Below are 21,689 nucleotides of genomic sequence, written 5' to 3' on the forward strand. Positions count from 1 at the left end.
TAATCAAGTTCAAATGCAGTGTGGTTGTTTTTTTTATGAGCTAGAATGTTTTTGTGATCTAATGCAATTGGAATAAACTCGATTGAATCTCGTTAGAATGCTCTAAAAGATAGCAGAAATTTAATGTTCTTTGCCACAAAGGAGTTCCAAAAATCTAGATTTGGAAATAAGAAGACTAATCCAAGAAACTCAATGATTACTATGAACTTCCAAAGATTTTTAAAGGATGAAATAATTCTTGTGATCCTGAAAAATTACTTACATCAACCATTTAACTCGATCCTACAACAATACATCATTAAATCTAAATCCAGAAATAGAAAGAAATAAAAACAAGAGATACATGTGAATAAGAAGTGAAAAGAATGAAAGAAAATGATACAAAAGGGCTCTGAGGCTCTTGGGATGGCCAAGCCCAAGGAAAATTAGATACTTATGGAGGAGAACAAGATTTATAAGCTGAACATGGCACCGATCTTCATTATTTCACCAATACAATTACATCCCTGCAAGAAAATACAATGGAGATGCAGGAATATGAGTTCCCTTCACAAGAATACTAATGAAAATCTATCCCTAGAAGAAAATTCGACTTGGTACTTATACAAAATGATTAGGAATCATTCCCCATGAATGGAGGAAGCTTTCCCCACCAAAATACCTTGATTAGTGGATTTGGTCCCTTGATCAATGGAAAACATCCCTAGATTTTCTCAATTATTCGAGTTCCACAATCTATGCCATAATTCCATAATATCCTGTTGATTTATTATTTATTATTGATTCTCTTGTAGTACGGAACAAGTCCCTAAATTATCTCCTCCTCCAAATCTTCATAATCTGCCCAATATTCTCATAATATTCCACAAAAATAAATAATATTAGGCACAAATATCCAATTATTCATAAACCCTCCTAATGAATGTACTAAAGTTAAAAATAAATTATCTAATGCAAAAATAGAGGTTTAATGTGTTGAAGGATGGTCATAGGCCTTGATTTATGCTTTATGTTGGAGGAATGGGCCTTAATTTATGTCTAATTTAGTGGCCCATCAGTATCTTACATTCAATATCATTAGATTGCTTCAGCTAATCTTTCAATTTTGATTTACAATGAGTGCTTATGACAGTGAGAATAAATTTTATAATAAAGTTTGCTAGAGATTTCTTTCATAGATTTAATCATTTCGTTGTATGAAAGATGAAGGAAATAAATGAGAAAGGGATCTATTATGCACGTAAATTTTGAAGAATAGAATCATTTAATTGCAATAAAGAGTTTAATTCTTCTAAGACTTCAATAGTGTGATATTTTATTTCTCTACTTGAGAGTAGTTTCATTTATGTCAGTGAGAAGTAGATTTAATTGTGTTTGTGTGAAATTTATTTCTTCAATGTTAGATTAGTTTTTGTTTTTACAAACGTAAAGATAATTTGAATTTTATTTTGATATTTCTTTCTGCACTTTAATTTAGTGTTATTTCTGTAAGTGTGATATTTTCCTTTCTTGCAAGAGTGGTAGTTTTCTTAGATAAAACATGTGCATGAAAACATCCTAATTTAATTTGACAATTTACTCACATAATAAATAATCCTAGCACAACTAGTGCACATGCACTTCATCAGTTTACAGCCATGGTTGATAATTTATGTAGTAATTTAAACTCAATTAAATTACCATAAATTTTGGCATCGTTGACGGGGAAGTGTATATAGTGTTTATTTTTAGGAGTCTTTTCATTAAAGAATATGATAAAAACATATTTATTCATAGTGAAAGAGATTCTAGGGGTAGGTTTATAAGTAGAGGTAGGAATTCCATTCCACCTTCACCACTCACCCCACCATGACGTCGTAGTGCCACACCATCCACAAAAACTCATATTCCATCATTTGTAGGTAAATTTAGGCTTCTTGAGGTATAAAGATCTGAAATCCAACCAAAATAATCTATAACAACCCTGGTGAAAATTCCATGTAATAAAAGTTAAAAATAATAACCATGGTTGATGGGACACTTATTCCAAGCTGAATGTTGGGCAAGAAATCCTAGGGGGTGTTCATTTTGTTTTTTATGGCTAAGGGAATTGACAAAGGCAACGACTAAGGGTTAGGAAAGGAAAAATGGCATTTTCGTACAATTATTTATGAAAATAATGGAAATTAGGAGAAAAATGAGGTGAAATGTCACAAGTTGCATGTGAAGAGGAAATTGAAGAAAAATAATGGAAAATGAAGAAAATAAAGGCCTCATTCAGTCTTTCGAGGATCATTTGGTAACCTTTTTTCAGTTTTGGTTTTGGAGCTCTCTCATTATTCTCTCTCTCTCTCTCTCTCTCTCTCTCTCTCTCTCTCTTGGACACTTAGAGTTTTCTTTGAACCGAATGGAAAATCCATGTACCCATGGTATTCATTCACTCATGGTATTTTCCCATGGTATTGTATGTGACATCAACCTATGGTATTCATTCACCCATGGTATTTACCCACCCATGGAATTTACTTGTGATATTGTAACGAAAAAAGGCTATAAGTAACAAATCACATTTTGTAAAAGGACAGATTGTCCACTACAATGTAGACTTTATAGTTATTATCTATTTTAATTAAAAAAATTGTTCTTTTCTTATTGTGTGTTCTCTTCTTTTCTTCTGACATTTCAAATTTTCAGATCTTGGGGGCCTCCTCCCCCAAGATCCATTTCATTTTTTTAGATCTTGGTGTAATCACCCCAAGATCCAGATCAATGGTATCAGAGAAGGGTTACATCTCAATGGGAATGAGGGTTTGACACATATTTTAGTTTCAAAGTTTTGCAGAAATGCTAAAAAATCTTCATGCATGTGCAACAACCTCCACATAACACTTTCTTGGGCAAATTTGGATGAATTTATTTTCATATTTTTGAAGGAATTTTTTGGGTGGCATGTTTGCAGATCAGATCTGAAAATCTTGGGGAAAAAATTATAAAAACAAATAATATATTTGTATTCATTGTGAAGAAATACCCAATTTCTAAAAAAAAAAGGTTGAATCGGAGTCCAGATGAGGGAGATATCATTGATTTACAATCAACTGTGTTGCAGAAATTTTTCTAAGGACAATTCGTGGATAGTGCTCTCTCCTATAATGTTTTGTAGCTTTCGTGTAGAATTTTAAAAATATTATTATATATCTGAGCTACCCTTGAAAAATAACTCAATTTAAAAAAAAATAAAATTGTCTAATCGGAGTTCGAATGAGGGAGATATCGCTAATTTAAAATAAGTTATTTTTCAGAACTTGTGTTACAACGGAATAGTTGTAGCACGAATTTGAGTTTTTAGAGTGTCCAAATAGGGATTTCAAACATATGGGAAGATGCAGAACGGTAATTGTATTTCAAAAAATAGGTTATAATAAAGATTCTGAGCTTTATTGACCAAGTTATGTCCATTTTAAATCTGGAGCAACATTCAAAGCGGGTTCCCTTTAGAGGCGTGCCCTCCCACCTCGCTCTAGCAGACACCTACTTCACATTCATTAGTTTCAACATATCAGCATCCGACTTGGGTTCTTTGGAGACATTGCCTCCCACCCCAGACTATGTAGGCACTTGCTACTTCATCAACAATCAACATCATGGTTATGGATCAACCTCACAAAATCCTTGTCATCAAAGTCCATTAGCCAAGCCACACATTGTTAGTATCATAGTTGGTCACAAGAATTACAGGGTATCTCTATCCTTAGATCTTCGTTTTTCATGGTTATGCGTCATCCACAAATCTACACTTCATCAAAATCCATTTTCTAGGCCACATATTGTTAGTGTCACGATTGGTTACAAGCATTACAGTGTATCTCTATCCTCATATCTTCGTTTGCCATGGTTATGGGTCATCCACAAATCCACGCTTGATTGAAGTGCATTTGTTAGGCTGCACATTGTTAGTATCATAGTTGGTCACAAGCATTATAGGGTATCTCTATGCTCGGATCTTCATTCATCACGGTTATGTGTTAACCAAACAAAACTCTTCTCTTTAGTGTCTCTTCATATTCAACACAGGATTCTCAAGAGGGAAATTTACGCAATGGGGATCGTTGCTTCTTAAGGAAAATGGAAAATGAGATCTACCCATGGTATTCATCCACCCATGGAATTTACCCATCGTATTGTAAGTGGCATCCACCCATGGTATTTTCCCATGGTATTGTATGAAACAACAACCCATGGTAGTCATTCACCCATGGTATTTACCCACCCATGGAATTTCCCTGTGGTATTGTAACCAAAAAAGGCTATAAGTAACAAGTCAAATTTTGTAAAAGGACAGATTGTCCACACAATGTTGTCTTTACAGTATTTATATGCTTTAATAATAAAAAATAATTGTGGTTTTGTTATTGCATTTTCTCTTCTTTTCTTCTGACATTTCAAATTTTATGATCTTGGGGGCCTCGCCCAAGATCCAGATCATTCTTGGAGCACTTTGACATTGGAGCAAGAAAGGAAAATAAGGCAAGAGGAAGCAATGATCAAGTAGGGAAAGGCAGGATCAAGCAACTACAACAAGATTCATTGTAGGTACCAATTTTCATGTATTTTCCTTGCTAGATTTGGAATTCATGGTATTGCATGTGGTTGTATTCTATCATCACATTGGTTTTTCTAGGTGTGAGAATGTTATTCAACTTAGCCTTTCCATTTCTTGATAGCCTTGATGAGATGGGTCCTCATATTCAGTTGAGCTAGGATGGCCGGATGGATTCAAAGCTGAGTGTGGTGGATCTCCAAAATGACAAACACATGGCCTAGTGGTCCCTGAACTAGAATGTGGATCATAGTAACTATTGGCCTAGTAACCCCTAAGCCATACTATGGGTTGTGGTAAATCCAGGATTGTGTGCCTCAGTGGTCCTAGGAATCGTTGTCGGTGAATGGAAGGGTATATAGTAAATCCAAGAGGTGGATCTCTCTCCATTCAGCCTAGTAGTCCCTGGATGGGATGTACAGTAAATCCTGGAGTGGGTGTCTCAGTGTAGGGCCTAGTGATCCATGGATTGAATTTTGAATTATGGTAAATCCTGAGAGACTAGGAGGCACTCAAATTCCTCAAGGTGTCGGTGGAGAACTCCAGTAGCATCCATGCTTGTTTGGTTCTTTTTGGTGTTTTCTATGAGTCCCACATTCATGCTTGGAATATGGCATGGGGGTGGTTGGTTGAAGAGAGACTTGGCTCATCTAATCTATGATTGAGTTAAATGTAATACTCCCATCTTCGGTTGGTTTGTTGTATTCATTAATGACAAATTCATTCCCTTGGTTTTCATGTGTAAATGTATTGATGTTTATGTGGATTTGATGGTTGTGATTTCATTGATATTTCTTTCCTTATTATGTTGGTTATATGTATGTTTTATGATAGTAGCTATGTGTGGCTCTCAACATTTTTTTCTTGTAAATGAATGGATAATGTATATATGACCTAGTATATGATAATGTAGCAAATGACATGAGGGAACAATGGTTGTTAGCAATTCTCATATAAGTATGATATCCCTATGTTTAATTTTGTTGGTTACACTTGTAGATTACATATTTGTGATATGTTTGACAAAATTCATGTCATGGCTAGTAGGGGTATGATTAAGGTCTTGTTTAATTTTTTTTTTTGCATCATTGCTTCCCTGTTCTTCTACTAGTCTTAAGTTATCATTCCATTTTGGGCAATGACTCGGGCTCTAGGCCTGAAAAAGTGGCACAAATCCCGAGGATGCTCACACAACACTAAAAAATGATTATTTGGACACTTGTAGGCAAGCCTGTGAGAGTGAGTAAGGGTCCTTGGACGTTGTCATGCCTATAGAATGAGAGTGATTGAGGGCTAATTTGTTCAAAACTATAGTGGGACCCAGGGGAAATCTTCCTGAAGTATTGGTATTGTTCTTAGGGGTCCTATAGATAATGTGGAAGGTTTGTGTGTTATGTTTTCATCGATTCCACTTCGTCAAAGTCACATAAGAAGTAAAATTCAATCATAGTAGCCTCTCATGACATGTTTACCCCGGTTGGTCAGTTACCTGGGTAGATGTGGAAGGAGGGTGTTACAGATTCACCAACTTCTTCTACTGAAGCTGTACTGGATGAACCTACATCCCCAATAGAAGGACTAATACTTCTATCTTCAACTAGAGAACCAATTCTAGGATATTGACTGGAAGTCCCTAGTGAAGAAGAAGAATAAATGTATTTTATTCCATTGATAGCAGAACCATAAGAGGAGCTAGAAAATCCAATTGAAGAACCCTACAATAGTTCTGAAGAATCTACAATGGTAGGGGAAGGAGAAGAAGAAGTACATAATTTTAATGGTGAATTTAAGATTAGAGGTGGAAGAGGTAATAGAGGAGGATGTAGAGGAGGCAGTGGAGGAAGAGGTGGTAGAGGAAAACCAAAACCTTTTGGGTTTCATATATTAGATGAAGATACCACAGTTACAGTGAGGAATATCTCACCCTCCATCCTCCCTAATTTCCATGGAGTAAGACATGAGGATCCTGGAACATTTGTTTTTGAGTTTGAAGTCTTGGGTAGGTCTTATGACTACTTGCTTGATTCTCAAAAATTGAAATTGTTTCCAACCACTCCTAAAGACGGAGCACTTAAATGGTTTATGGGATTAGGAACACATACCATAATATCATGGGAATAAATGAAAAAAATGTTCTTAGAAAAATATAAAGGCTATTGTACACCTCATAACCTTAAATATGAAGTCTTTAAAATGATGCAAAAAGAGGATGAAAATCTTGAGGATTTCAATAAAATATTTTCTTATAATGTTAAAAGAGATCAAATGCATAATCTAGATGAAGAAACTCTAAAATATCTTTTGCTAGAAGTCATTAGAGATGAGTGGGTAGATCTTCTCAATTCAATGGGAAAAAGATATGTTTCTTAGTTATCATTTAGATAAACTTGTGAATTATGTGTACACATTTCAAGAGGAAAGGCTAGAACTACGAAAATCCAAGAGACCATGTTATGTCTAGAGACCATGTTATGTCTAGGATTAATAAATCTGCAGTTGGGATAGTAAGTAGAGAAGAAATATGCAATTTTTTTGACAATTCAAAACAAATACCTTAGGGAGTATTATAAAAAAAAATAGATACTCTTAAGTTTCAAAACAAGCAAAAAAATGAAAATGTTGCATTATCAATTTTTTGTCCTAAATACAAGAAGCATGCTCTAAGAGAATATCTTCTTGATAGTGTATAAATATATGATATATGTGAATAAATCCATATCACAAAAGAATGCCCCTCAATTGTTGGACTTAATTAGTCTTGCAAAATGAAGTTGAAGCAAGCCAAGCTGAGTCACTATGTTTTATTGGTAAAAGACCATGGCCACCACAATAACCAAATATGGTACAAGATCTTAATGCCTAATACCAATCATTTGTACAATCTCAGAATAATTGGAATATTCCAATGCCTTGGAAAAAATGGCCACCTCAAAATCCATTATGGACACAAGGTTTGCAGTATTCTCCTAGGAATCCTCAATATAATCAATTTCAACAACCATTTATTCCATATCAACCTCCATACTATCCTCCTCACTCAAGCACTTTTCCACAATTTCGAAATCAAACTCAAACTTCTAATCAACCACTTCAATTACCATCCACATCATACCCCCCAAAAATCAATCAACTACCTTCTTAGCTGCTTCCAAATATAAATAATAAAAATTCACAACTTGTTTAAAACATAGAAGGTTAGAATTTCCAAGATGCATGATAACTCCATTAGATCTAAACAATATCCAACTTATATCTTGTAGAGTTTTGGAAACAAAATCACCATATTTTGTTATTTAGGAATCTGGAGATGATGAACCCCTTGTAAAAGAAAAATATCTTAATCAAGAAGAAATTCCTCAGAAAGAGATCACCCCTATACATGATACCTCAATAAACTCAACTCCCATTGCAGAACAACCTTCTGTTTCTGTTCAAAATTCACCCTTTCCTAAAAGGCTAAAAATTGACAAAGGAATAGAAAAACAAATTGTGTTACTTGAATATGAAATGTTATATTAATTGAAGAATGTTTTCATCAAGATTCCTTTGTTACAATCTATAAGAGAAATACTAATATTTTCAAAAACAATCAGGGAGTTAAGGATTAAAAAACCAAGAAGAAAAATAAAAGATGTTAAAGAAATTCAATTAGTTGGAAAAATTACAAATAATATGATGGGAAAACCAACAGTTCAAAAATATCTAGATCCAGGTACTCCCATTGTAAAATCACACATTAATGGTGTCGATATTCCAAACACATTAATTGATTTAGGAGAAGCTATCAATATCATGAGTAATCAAACTATGGATCAATTAAAACTTTCTAATCTTAAATACACACCAACATTATTATAGTTAGCAAATAGACCTATTATCAAACCAGATGGTGTATTAGAAGATGTATCTATCTCTATAGATTCTTGGGAATATTGTGTTGATTTTATGATTTTAAATACCAAGAATAATTTAGGAGGACATCCATTTATTCTAGGAATACCATGGTTAGCTATAGTTGATGTTTTTGTAAGTTGTAGATCTGGTGATATGTTTATCTCTGATGGAATCTCTACTAAGAAATTCACACTATATCCTCCTACAAAAACAATGATAGAAGTAGAAAGTGAAGTTTGGATAGATAATGATAATCAAGATTTTGATATACAACCAATATTTGTTACTTCAAAAATATATGAAGAAGATCAAATTTTAAAGGAATAATAATGATTCTTCCTCATACTGTGAACAAGATAAAAAATTTCAAGAAAAATACAATGTAGAATATCTACCATCACATCAAATGGCTTTTCATTCTATGGAAAAATTTTCCAATTCTTTAATAGAAATATTACCAGGGAAAGCTTTGAACATTAATGATAACTTGGAAGAATCCCAAAGGAAAGAATTGTTAAAAATGTTACAAGAAGTTTCCAATGCTTATGCATGGGAATACAGTGATATGAAAGGAATTTATCCTAACACTTGTATGCATCATATCTATATTGAAGAAAATGTCAGACCATTTTGACAACCCCTATTATGAAACCGGCTCACAAAAATATAGAAAATATAGATCAACGACTTAAAAAACCGAGTCTTAGAGGGGGAAACCTCCTTTACATTACACAAATGAAAAATTCTTGGATGATACAAATGACAAGACCTCCTTTCTACATATAGAATTCTAAGGGGTCCCTATATAATCAGAGCCTACATAACTATAATATTGTAGGGGCACAACAATAATAATAGTGGGCTTCTATGGGGTAAAATAATAACAACATGGGGACTAGATGGGAAAAACAATACAATAAGGGGGTTGCACTAGTACGAATAAGGGGCTACACTAGTAGTATAGGGACCTAACATGACCCTCTCCTTCAAAAAGGGTTGTCCTCGATGCTTAAGAAGTTCTTGATGCTTATTTATAAAATTATCCTCCTCCCATGCAGAATATTCAACCATTAATTTCTTCCATTTGGTGAGATACTCGGACATTGATCGATTTCGCAGTTGTCGGGTTCTTCTTAACATGACTTCTTCAGGTTCCACTATGATTTTTCCTTCCTCGTCAAGTTTGGCAATATAGTTTGAATTGGGAGCTTTTCACCTATAGCCTTCTTTAAGCATGAAACATGTAAAACTGGGGGAACTAGGGAAGATGCAGGAAGCTCCAATTTGTATTCATAGTACCAATATTTTGCATCACCTTGTAAGGACCATAGCAATTTGGTGATAATTTATCATCCTTCTTAGCTTGCGTATGGATGTAGCCATAAAAATACCCAATCACCTACATCAAAAATTCTTTCACTACGATGTTGATTTGCCTATTGTTTCATTAGATTCAACACCAAAGTGGGGCTATCCTTTAAAAGTTGGAGAACTTGTTGTTGATGCTTGATGTAATATTTCACTACTTGAACCTTTTTATTCTTGAAATGTCCTTCTATCTTGAGAGTTTGAGGAGTGGTAATTCCTGCCAATGCATTACAAGATATGGCCAGATTCATTTCTTGATGCTTGTTGTGATATTTCACTTCTTGAACCTTTTTCTTCTTGATATTTTCTTGTATCTTTAGAGTTTTAGGAGTGGTAATTCTTGCCAATGATTTACAAGATATGGTTGGATTCATTTCTTATTTCTCTTGGGTTGGTTCCTAGTGTATATCCTCTTTTTTTGACGTTTCTTGATCCTTTTATTCCTCCTCTTCACAATCTATGTAAAATAATTTATTCTCAGCACACTTATGACCTTTAGTGTATTTGCTATCACAAATGTAACAAAGCCGTTTTCCTCTTTTTTCTTCCAATTGTTGTGGTGTAAACCTTGTAGGTTGTGGAAGGCTAGGAGCAACAACACTTGCATCTTTATAATTGTGAGTGGTAGATTTTTTTGTTGCCATAATTTTTCTTTCAATTTTTCTTTCCAGTCTGAATTCCTTCTCCAATGAATTAGGTTCCCAAAGATGAAACTCATGTTGAATGTTATCCTTTAAAGTCCATATGAAGACATCAATCCTCTGCTTCTCTAGAATATCATTTACCCTTATATTCAATTTTTGAAAGTCCTCAATATGCTCTGCCATTGAACCCTTTTGTTTGAGATTTATCAATTAACTAAAGAAGGTGTTTCTCTTTGTATCCTCATAATGTGCTATCATTTCTTCCGTAAAAATTGACCAAGTGACAAGTGGTTTACAAGAAAAAAATCCTTTCATCCCATAAAAATTGATTTAGTTCTAAATATAAAGATGCAATATGTACCTTTTGTAACAGTTGTACATAATGTGGATAAAAATATTGCTCCATCTGTAGTATCCAATTTACTGGATCGTTGCCATCAAACTTCCTCATATCACTTTTTCTTGATTTTAGGAGCTCGATCTTGAAACAACTGTAACTCTATAATTTCAAGTCTCCAAATTCTAAAATTGCATCCTGTGGTAGCTCTTCGAGTCCTCTTTCTAACCCCACCAGTCTGATCAATATTAGATTCTTCAAGAAAGAGTTATGCCAAATCACCTACAATGTCCTAATTATAGACTAGTTCAGTAGAGCACACTTGTACGACCTGCCATGTGTCACTGTTTCAACCTTCAGACCTAAAACAAAATGTACAAAAAATTAAAGTATATCCTATTTCTATAAATTCTTATGAAATTTCAATCTAATGCTCAGAGAGGAAGTTATAACACTTTTCCCACGGTCACCTGTTTGGAATTTAATTTGAGAGTATACAAAAACCATAAATGTCTTAGACCGTATCTCTAAAAATATAGCGAAAAAAACTATGAAATTAGGATGTGAGCTTCACCAAAAATTTTGGCTTAAATGGGTTTTAATTTCAGAGTCTTAAACTTCATAGAAACAAACTTATAGCGACAATGCCACGATGACTTGTTTGCGATGGAATTTTGGAGTTTGCAAAAACCCTAACTTCCTCATATCATATCTCTGAAAATATAGCGAGACAAGATCTAAAATTCATCCCCAAGATTTAAAAATATTTCAGCTCAAATGGTTTTTTTTTTATCTTCTAAAACTTTGTAGAGAAAACGTTATAGTGAAAATTCCACGATGACCTATTTGGAGTAGCATAACCTTAGAATCTAAACCTCTTATACCAAATTTTATGAGACCAGCTCACAAAAAGATAGAAAAGATAGATCAACGACTTAAAAATCGGCCTCTTTGAGGGGGAAACCTCCTTTACATTACACAAATGAACAATTCTTGGATGATACAAATGACAAGACCTCCTTTCTATATATAGGAGTCTAAGGGGTCCCAATATAATCAGAGCCTACATAACAATAATATTGTAGGGGCACAACAATAAAAATAGTGGGCTTCTATGGGGCACAATAATAACAACATGGGGACTACTTGGGCACAATAATAACAACATGGGGACTACATGGGAAAAACAATAGAATAAGGGGGTTGCACTAATAAGAATAAGGGGATACACTAGTAGTATAGGGACCTTACTACCCTAAAGGAGGATGAATCCAAATTTAAGGAAAATTGTCAAAGAGGAGTTACAAAACCTGTTGAATTTGAATTTCATTTACTCAATCTCAGATAGTCAGTGGGTCTCATAATTAGTGGTTGTTCCAAAGAAAAATGGAAAATGGAGAGTATGCATCGATTATAGGGAATTGAAGCTACTTTAAAATACCATTTTCCGCTTCCCTTTATAGATCAAGTCCTTGATACATTGGGAGGGAAAAAGTATTTTTCATTCTTGGATGGTTTTAGTGGATATAACCAAATCCAAGTAGCTTCGAAATATCAAGACAAAACAACTTTTACCTATCCATGGGGAACCTATGCTTACTAGGTACTTCCTTTTGGATTATGTAATGCACTTGCAACAATCCAAACGGTAGTTTTAGGCATTATTTCTAATCTAATTCATGGCTATGTGGAAGTTTACATGGATGATTTCACTATCTATGGTAATTCTTTTGAGAAATGTCTTGAAAATTTAGAAAAAAATATCATTAGGTGTAACGAAACAAATCTCTCATTAAGCCATGAAAAATGATTTATGATGTTCACTAAGGGAATTGTTTTAGGTCACCATATTTTAGGAGATGGAATTAAAGTGGATTCATCTAAAGTAGAAGTTATGTTTAAATTATTAGTTCCTGTTAGCTCTGCTACAGTTTGTAGCATTTGAGGGATTAAATCAGAATTAAACAATGTTGGTTTGTGTTGCAGTGGGTTGGCAGTTGTTTATTTTATCATTTCCCTTCACATGCCTTATTCCCCTTACTCTGTTACTTCCGTTTCCTCATTCCTCGTAAATTTCCCTTGTTTCCCTTTAAACCCCTTTTACCCCTGTTTTTGCATCAAAACCCTCATAATTCGTTTATAACCCATTTGAAACCCCACCTGAACCCCTTATTTTATTCACCCCGGGCATTTTTTGTTTTAAAATCATTAAAACCCATAACCCTAAGCTTTAATAAGCCCGGGCCCGCTCCTCGCCTGTCACATCAAACTCCAAACACATGCGTTTACTCTCGGCCATCCGATGATCCCGCCCGTTGATCCAACGTTGTACGCAAACCCTGCTCCGTCAACCTGCACGTTATATAATCCGCGGGAAAGTGGTATTCCGCCAGCCACGTGTCTTCATATTATTGTATCGCTCCTGCTTGTACAAAAACTACCGAGCCCAGGTGAGCGGTGCGGGGAAACCGCTTACTGCCGCCATACTCGTTCCCCGCTGATTAATGTGCTTGCATCTCTGTTGCCCGAGAGCCATTCGATATTCCCGATTATGATCCAATGGCCCTCATTTAACCCGATCGCCCGTCTCTCGATACCCTCCATAAACTAATCCCGTCCGTCCACATGTATAATCTGACGTTCCGCGATGCTCCGCTCCCATATACTCTTGGTAAGCCATTCCAAACAAGTCTTGGCCGTCCTTTTTTCCATCCGACGGCCAGTGTTTCTCCTTGTCCCTTCGTCCCTTCTTAATGTATATTGTAGTGTTTTTGGTCAATTTTGGGCACGCGAAGGAGCAAAAGATGATCCATTTTCTAGCCATCTACGCATTAATTCTTCACCCACCTGCATTCAATGCAACACGACCAAGGATGAGGAGAATGATCCTCGAGTAGATCAATGACAGCAGAAATGATTGAAAATTATAAAGATAATTTTTCACCTGTTCAAAAAGTACATCAAAGTACAGAAAGAGCCATTTTGTTCATTAAAACGTTCAAATCTTATCAGAAGCCCATAATAGTTTGTAAATGTAGTTGGTGGTCAATTAAGACACCTCCACGCATACCCTAGCAGATATTTTTGGTAAACTGATTCTATATATACTCAGAAAAATGATGTAATAGGTTGATGAGTGTTAGATGAGTGCTAGTGTGTTGTAAGCTTCAACTTCTGGAGACTGTAACTACTGTGAGACCTGCAGCGTCTGGTCTTCATTTCCAACTAATACAAGCTTCTTTTGCTATCATTTGCTCACTTTTCACTTCTTCTATGTTCCAGGTTGTCCATGTTTTGCATTAATTCATGTGATGTGAATGTTTAGCATCAGAGGGGCTGTCATCCTACCTCTGTGTTAGAATTTAGCATGTATCATTGAATTTGCTTACAGGTTTCTGTTGTTTAAATACCAGAGAGCTATCATCCTATCTGTGTATAAGATAATAGATTTACAGGGTCCTGTGCATCTGCTGGTGTGATCAGTGTTCTCCACTATCACCTTATCCTCAAACTGTGAGTAATTGGTGGTTAAAAGCCTTGTAGTCTGGGGGTGTTCACCCATGTCTATGGTCAATCATAGTAGAAGTGGTAATCTGGCTTGAATATGCAGCATTTCTTTCATTCATCCACCATTTATCCAACATTTTGTTGAGTTTGTAATGTTCCCGAGCATCACTGATATACAACCTAGGTGAGTTTCTTGGGGTGATAACAGTTCCTGTTTATCAAAGAAATGTTAGAACTTTTATTGGTTTTACTGGTTATTACAGAAGATTCATAAAAAAATTCACAAAGATAGCCTCTCCACTTTTCAAATTACTTACAAAAGACTATGAATTCATTTGGAATTTTCATTGCCAAAAATCTTTTGAAACATTGAAAGAAAATATTTCTAAAGCACGTATTTTAAGACGACCAAATTGAATACTTCCTTTTCATATCTCAACTGATGCTTCAGATACAACTTTGGGAGTTGTATTAGGACAAAAATATTTGACTCCATACGTAATTTATTACACAAGTAAAAATTTGACTCTTGTAGAGTTAAATTATATTGTAACAGGAAAGGAATTTTTAGTTGTTGTAGTTGCCATTAATAAGTTTCGACATTATACCACTAGTTATGAAAATTTTGTTCACACAGATCACTCTACAATTAGATATTTAATGAATAAATAGATTACTAATGGTAGAGTTACAACATGATTATTGTTATTACAAGAATTCAATATTACTATTTGCAAAACACAATTGTTGATTTTCTATCTAGAATCCAAAATGATAATAAGGATGTTCTTGTAAAAGATAATTTTCCTAATGAACACCTTTATGCAGTATCTATTAAATCTCTTTAGTTTGCAAATATTGCTAATTATTTGGCTATAGGGAAGTTACATTCATATTAGTCTCATCGAGAGAAAAGGAAGGTTATTCAAACTAGTGCATCTTATTCATGGATAAATGGAAAATTGTACAAAATTATAATGTCTCTTTTTTTTGGTATTTGTCATTGCATGGCTAGGATAGACTTTCAAGGCTGTGGCAAATAGGTCATAGGTGCATATTTACTTCATAAGCACACCCAAGGGCTTCTAGAGGCCCTTCATGGGGATTTGATGATTTTTTATGAGGTCTGATGGCATTCTCTTGATATATTCCACCATCCGCATAGTTTTTCTTTCATTTTGTTGCATTCCGACAACTCTAAAAACATAACATTATTATGGGGTCTAACTTCATTAATTATGCTCGAGGTGGAATTTGGATAATATTATTTGATTGAACACCCCAGTGTAATAGCTCGTTGGAACCGTAATGAGAAGATATACAAGATGGGATGCTGAGACGTGACTTCTAGTGGACATAGAGAGTATGGTGGGAAATTTACCATTTTCCTTAATTAAAAATGACTTTAATTAGTCATTTAATTAGGGAAAATAATTAATTGGAGGAAAAGGCCCAAAAGTGACTTAAGTGAAATAAAATTAAACTAAAAATTCACTTAAGATAAATTCATTGGAGGAGCTTCTAGAAAAATAATAATAAGATGCTTCTAAAGGCTTAGAGATCTATTCATCAGATCTATAAAAGAAGAAGATGAGGTCATTTGGAGACATCTTAGATTTGTGTATTGTCTTTGTGGTGAGTTTTTGAGAACTTTATTCTCTACTTCAGCTGTAAGCCTAGGACGGAAACCCTCAGGTGATTCAGTGAGAGTGGGTGAGCACCCAACTCTTCCCTTGGTGGATCCATTTAGGGTTCATAGGTTGTAGTTTATTGAATTTTAGTTTGTTTTGGAGGCCAATTGCGGAATTATTGTAGATCTATTTGGGGTCATCATCTCAGCCATATTCTTACTCTTGCACTATCTTATTTACATATTAAAAAAATAAAGCTGAGATCTTCTACATGTTTATATTGTCTATTATTCAGTTGCAGATTCTATTTCTATTTCTCATTTTTGCCGCAAATTTTGTGGTTTAATTTGTGCAAATTGCTTATGGTATTGACGGCTTAAATTTATGAAGTAATTTTTTACAAATTTCAAGAAAACCCCAAATTGTTTCATTTGGGATATTAAAGTGTTATCATAGTTGGTTTTCCTACCAGCTTGAGGGTTTTAATTGCAGATTATTCGAGGGTTTATATTGGAGGTGTCGAAAGAAAATTATTTCCAGATGAAGCAAGATTAAATTCTTCTATTAGTCGAAGTAGTGATTTTACTGTAGTAAAATATGTTTTGTTGGAGAAACAAGCTATTATTGTTTGTGGATTAAAATTTTTAATCTATTAGGATAATTGTTGCAGTTGTGCCTAAAAAAAATTGTTGGACAATATTTAATGCAGGGTTGAAATTATTCTCTTAGGCTGAATTCATTTTGCTCGGCCAAAATTATTTTGCTGGATCAAATTTATATTTTTGGACCACGATCATTTTGCTGCATCGAATTTATTTTTCTATAACAAGATTATTTTGCTGGGCCAATTATATCTTGCAGGGCCAAAGTTATTCCACTGTGGAGAATTATTCTTGGTGTGCCAAAATTATTTGTTGGACTCAGTTTATTTTCTGGAGCCCAATTTATTTGCTAGAGCAAAATTTATCTATTGAGGCTGTATTTATTTGTTACACCCAATTTATCTTCCATAACCTACTTTATTTACCGGAGGTTTTTCAAGAGATTTCTCTCATTTGAGTTGAATATTTTGTAGTAGAATTCCAAGATTAAAGAGTTGGGGCATTTTGGTACAAATTTATCTTATTTGGAGCAATGTGCATATTTGGGCAAATTGGGAAACTCACACTAAATTCGGACTTTCCATGCCAACTAGATTTTGCCCAAATTTTTTCTGGGTTTCTTCTAGGTTTTATGAGAGGAGTTCATGCTTAAAATTTCAGAATTTTTGAGGTAGTATTCAGGTTGTAAATTAGTATTCCTTTAGCAATTAGTTTTATTAGTAAATTGGGTAATTCACACAACTTGGTGGGTTTGATCCCTCCTTAGAATTAAGCCAAACTATTTCTGGGTTTTTTTTTTTTTTTTGTGAGAAGCTCTAGGTTAATTTTTCAAAATTTTCTGTATAGTTTTAAGGGCAGAAACTTCGGTTCTTCATGAGCAACAACAACAATATTTTCTGGGCGATGTGTGTTAGTAGTTTGGGTCATTACAGCACTTGGGTTTTCCATGCATGGAATGTGGTATCCAATTCATTTGAGCATTATAATTCTCACAAGCATTTTACTCTCATACTTATTTATGTTGCAAGTGTTTCCACTTTATCTGTAAAGTGTTTAACAAAAGTATTGCTTGCTAACTATTTGTTAAAATTTCTCAAAGAATTTTTTTAATATTTGTCGCATTCGTGAGAGAGTATGGTGGGCCTACATGAGGTGTTCATATTATATTTGGACCTATATGTAATTGTTGAGTGTGAATTTTGAGGGAATTGTTCTATTGTTATTGTTGTATTATCATGTACTTGTCCTTGATGAGGTGAAGCCATGGAGAAACTCACAAAACTCCTAAATAAATTGGAAAAATTAAGCAATGACCGTAGACAATAGACCTTTATCAAGAGGGATCTATGCCATTCTTCAAAAAGAACAGCCAAGGGATCTACATAAAGAGCTACAGATTGGACACAAAATATTTGCACTTGGAATAGATTTGAAGCACATGAGGGTCACATGGAATGTCTTTTTCAAAATTGATGAACTAGATGCCCTCATTTCCAAATTGATCCAGCCAGAAAGGAAGAAACTAATTTGGGTTCTAAAACTAGTTATGTTTGCTCTCATAAAACACAAGTTCTTGGATGAACCTTGTGAAGGGGTTAGACTTTCACTTGCATCTTGTCTCGGTAACATCACCCCTAGAGATCCTTACAATGATGATGTTATGGGGAATTTTTTATGAATGATAACAAATACTTTCCAATACTTAGACAATAGTGCAAACTCTACCTTTAGGAAGAAGCTTGCGATTTTAAAAATTATGGCCATGACTATGACTTGTGAAATCATGTTTGATCTTGAGTGTGATGGTTTGATCCTACAGATGTTCCAATTCTTCTTTAACATTAGGAAACATCATCCTGACATAATCATAGCACACATAAAGCCCATTTTTTCATCATGTAAGAGACTTCATGATTCCATTTGCCAGGAGTTGTAGTCTCGATTGTGTTCTTTTTGGAGGAGAGAGAAGTTTGTCTCACATGCTGCTTATGAGATAGATGAAAGGTTGGTTGAACATAAAATTGGGTTGTTCAGGAGACAATCGACCATGGATTAGCTGCTTAGGTTGGCAGATCATGAAACAATAATGAGCTGAGGAGGAAGGGACTCTGCTTCAACTGCAATGGACCTTGGGGACCTGACCACACATGCTTGAGAGACACTGAGGAGATGACAAAGGTAGAGTAGATGGAGATTGTTTCTGACCATCAGGGTGACGATTCTTCTTTGGATGATTCCATGTGTTCGTATGAGGATGCCTCCAAGGGGCACGAGTCATGTAGATTTGCTGATAATAGGTCATATTTTTATGATGAAAAGTCAGTGGACCCTATGGAAGACATTCAGGATAGTGTTTCACCAGTGATGAGTCAGCATGAGAAACATATGATGGAGCATGAGTCAGTTGAGAAGGATGATGTGCATAGTATGCGTGATGAGCCTTTTTGGAAGAGCCATTTGGAGGTTCATATTGAGCTTGTGATGGGAGGGGATGGGAACCCACCCTTGGGGTTAGCCATTGATGAGGAGCAGACAAATGTACAAACATCTAGGGGGATGGAAGTATTTTCTTAAACATGTCCTCAGAAGGTGTTGGAGGTTAACATGGTAGTCTTACAAGAGGCTAATAGATGATCGGAGCATGGAGTTTCCGATAAAAGGAGGGAGGAGATGTTGGAGATGGTGGTGCATCCATATTTGGACTAACCCACTGATGAGGTGCAGGTAGATGCACAGGCAGTTGGAAGAGTTGTGATACTTTTAGGGAGAAGCCCACTCGATGAGTACATAAACAAGGCTTGTAGCACATATTTCCCACTTTTTCTTATTACAGTGAGAGGAGAAGGCTTCCTTAGACAAATCTGGTTGATTGACCAGACATAGCATCATCAATTTAGCAGGGATCCATATCATCCTAGTAGACTTGTTCGCTAAATAGGTTTCCATGGATTGGATTGGTGAGAGATCATGAACTGGTACCCTAATGATGGAGTATCATTTTAGTCAAAATCATTGTACCACAGGAGCCCTTTAGGTGACGGATATTACATGCTTCAATTGGTAGTAGGATGTAGCCTAACACCTCATCAATATTTCATCACAATATCATCATGATGAGATTGACCTTGGTCTATGCCATGGGTTGGATTGGAGAGAGGTGATGAGTTAGTATGCGATGGATGGAGCAATATTCATGGTTGGAGTTATAACACATCAAGATCCATGGAGCCTTGATACTTATTTTTGGTGGAATTAGGATCTAGGAGGATTTGTTGATGACATGTCCAGCTGGAGATTGGTCTCGGATCTAGGCATTTAGGGGTTCATTCATGGTGGGTTGATATACAGGCAGAGAATCACCTAGTGGTTCGTATGGGAACTAGGCATTGGGTCTCAGTTGTGTTGGGCCACCAGATTAGTCCACAGATTTGGATTGCTTGAGGGCAAAAAATCTTAGGGTGGGAGGACTTGTAATGTCCCTTTTTTTGTGTTCCTCATGGCATGGTTATAATGGACTTCCAAGGCTAAGGAAAAGAGGTCATAGGGGGTTTGAGGATTTTTTATGAACTCCAATGGAATTCACTTGATATATTCTACTATTGCATGGTTTACATTTTATTTAATTGCATTCCAACAACTTTAAAAAAATAGCATTATTATGGGGCTTAACTTAATTAATTATGCTCGAGGCAGCATTGTGAGAAGATTAGTTCATGGAACACCTCAGTGTAATAGCTCGTTGAAACTGGAGTGAGAATATCTATAGGATGGAATGCTGAGAAGTGACTTCTAGTGGTCGAAGAGAGTATGGTGGTAAATTTACCATTTTCATTAATTAAAAATTACATTAATTAGTCATTTAATTAAGGAAAAATAATTAATTGGAGGAAAATGCCCAAAAGTGACTTAAGTGAAATAAAATTAAATTAAAAATTCACTTAAGATAAAGTCAATGGGGGGACGTCCAGAAAAATAATAAAATAATAAAATAAGATGCTTCTAGAGGATTGGAGTTCTATCCATCAGACCTATAAAAGAGGAAGAAGAGGTCATTTGAAGACATCTTGGATTTGTCTATTGTCTTTGTGTTGAGTTTTTGAGAACCCAATTCTCTACTTCAGCAGTAGCCCCCAGAGAGAAACCCTTGGGTGATTTAGTGAGAGTGGGTGAGAACCCATATCTTCCCTTGGTGTATCCATTCAAGATTAACAGGTTGTAGTTTATTGATTTTCAGTTTGTTTTGGAGGCAAATTGTGGCATTATTGTAGATTTATTTGGGGCCATTATCTAAGCCATATCACTGCTCTTGTACTAGCTTATTTACATATTAATAAAATAAGGTTAAGATATTTTGCATGTTTATATTATCTATTATTCGGTTGTAGATACTATTTCCTGTTGTTGTCATAATTTTTGCAGTTTATTTTGTGAAAATTGTTTATGGTATTGACAACTTAAATTTCTAAAGCTATTTTCAACAAATTTCAAGAAAAATCCAAATTGTTCCATATGAGACATTACAAAAATAGGGCCTGATTTAATCATTCGAAGCTCTTTCAGAGAAGATGAAGTACCAAAAATATTAAAGGCTTTCCATGATGAACCATGTGGAGTATAATTTGCTGATAAAATGACTGCCTATCAAATCCTTCTCTTAGGATATTATTCGCCTTCTCTTTTTAAATATGCTAAAGAATATGTTAAGAGATGTTATAGTTTCCATAGAATGGGAAAGTACATTCAAACAATCCACAATCAAGGAAAAAAACTATAGTCTTGTTCGTACATATTACTTCACAAAATGGGTAGAAGCTAAAGCACTTCATTTTGCTACTAAAAATGCAATAGTTTCTTTTTTTTTTAGGATATTTTCACTCGTTTTGGTGTCCTAGGGGAAATTGTGACAGACAAGGTACTCAATTTACATCCAAGTTGGTGCAAAATATAATAGAGGAATGCAATATCAAACATCATAATTCCACTCCCCAAGAAAACATACAAGTTGAATCTACTAATAAAGTAGTTGAAGAAATTCTTACCAAGACTATACATGTGCATAGAAGAGTGATGGCCCATATTTTTTATCAAATTTTTCTTAAGTAAACACACTTAATTTCTATATTATCC

The sequence above is a fragment of the Pinus tabuliformis genome, chromosome 5_2 (genome assembly GCF_031772625.1).
Source record: "Pinus tabuliformis cultivar Carrire ecotype Pingquan chromosome 5_2, CPIR1, whole genome shotgun sequence".
In the NCBI taxonomy this organism is placed as follows: Eukaryota; Viridiplantae; Streptophyta; class Pinopsida; order Pinales; family Pinaceae; genus Pinus; species Pinus tabuliformis.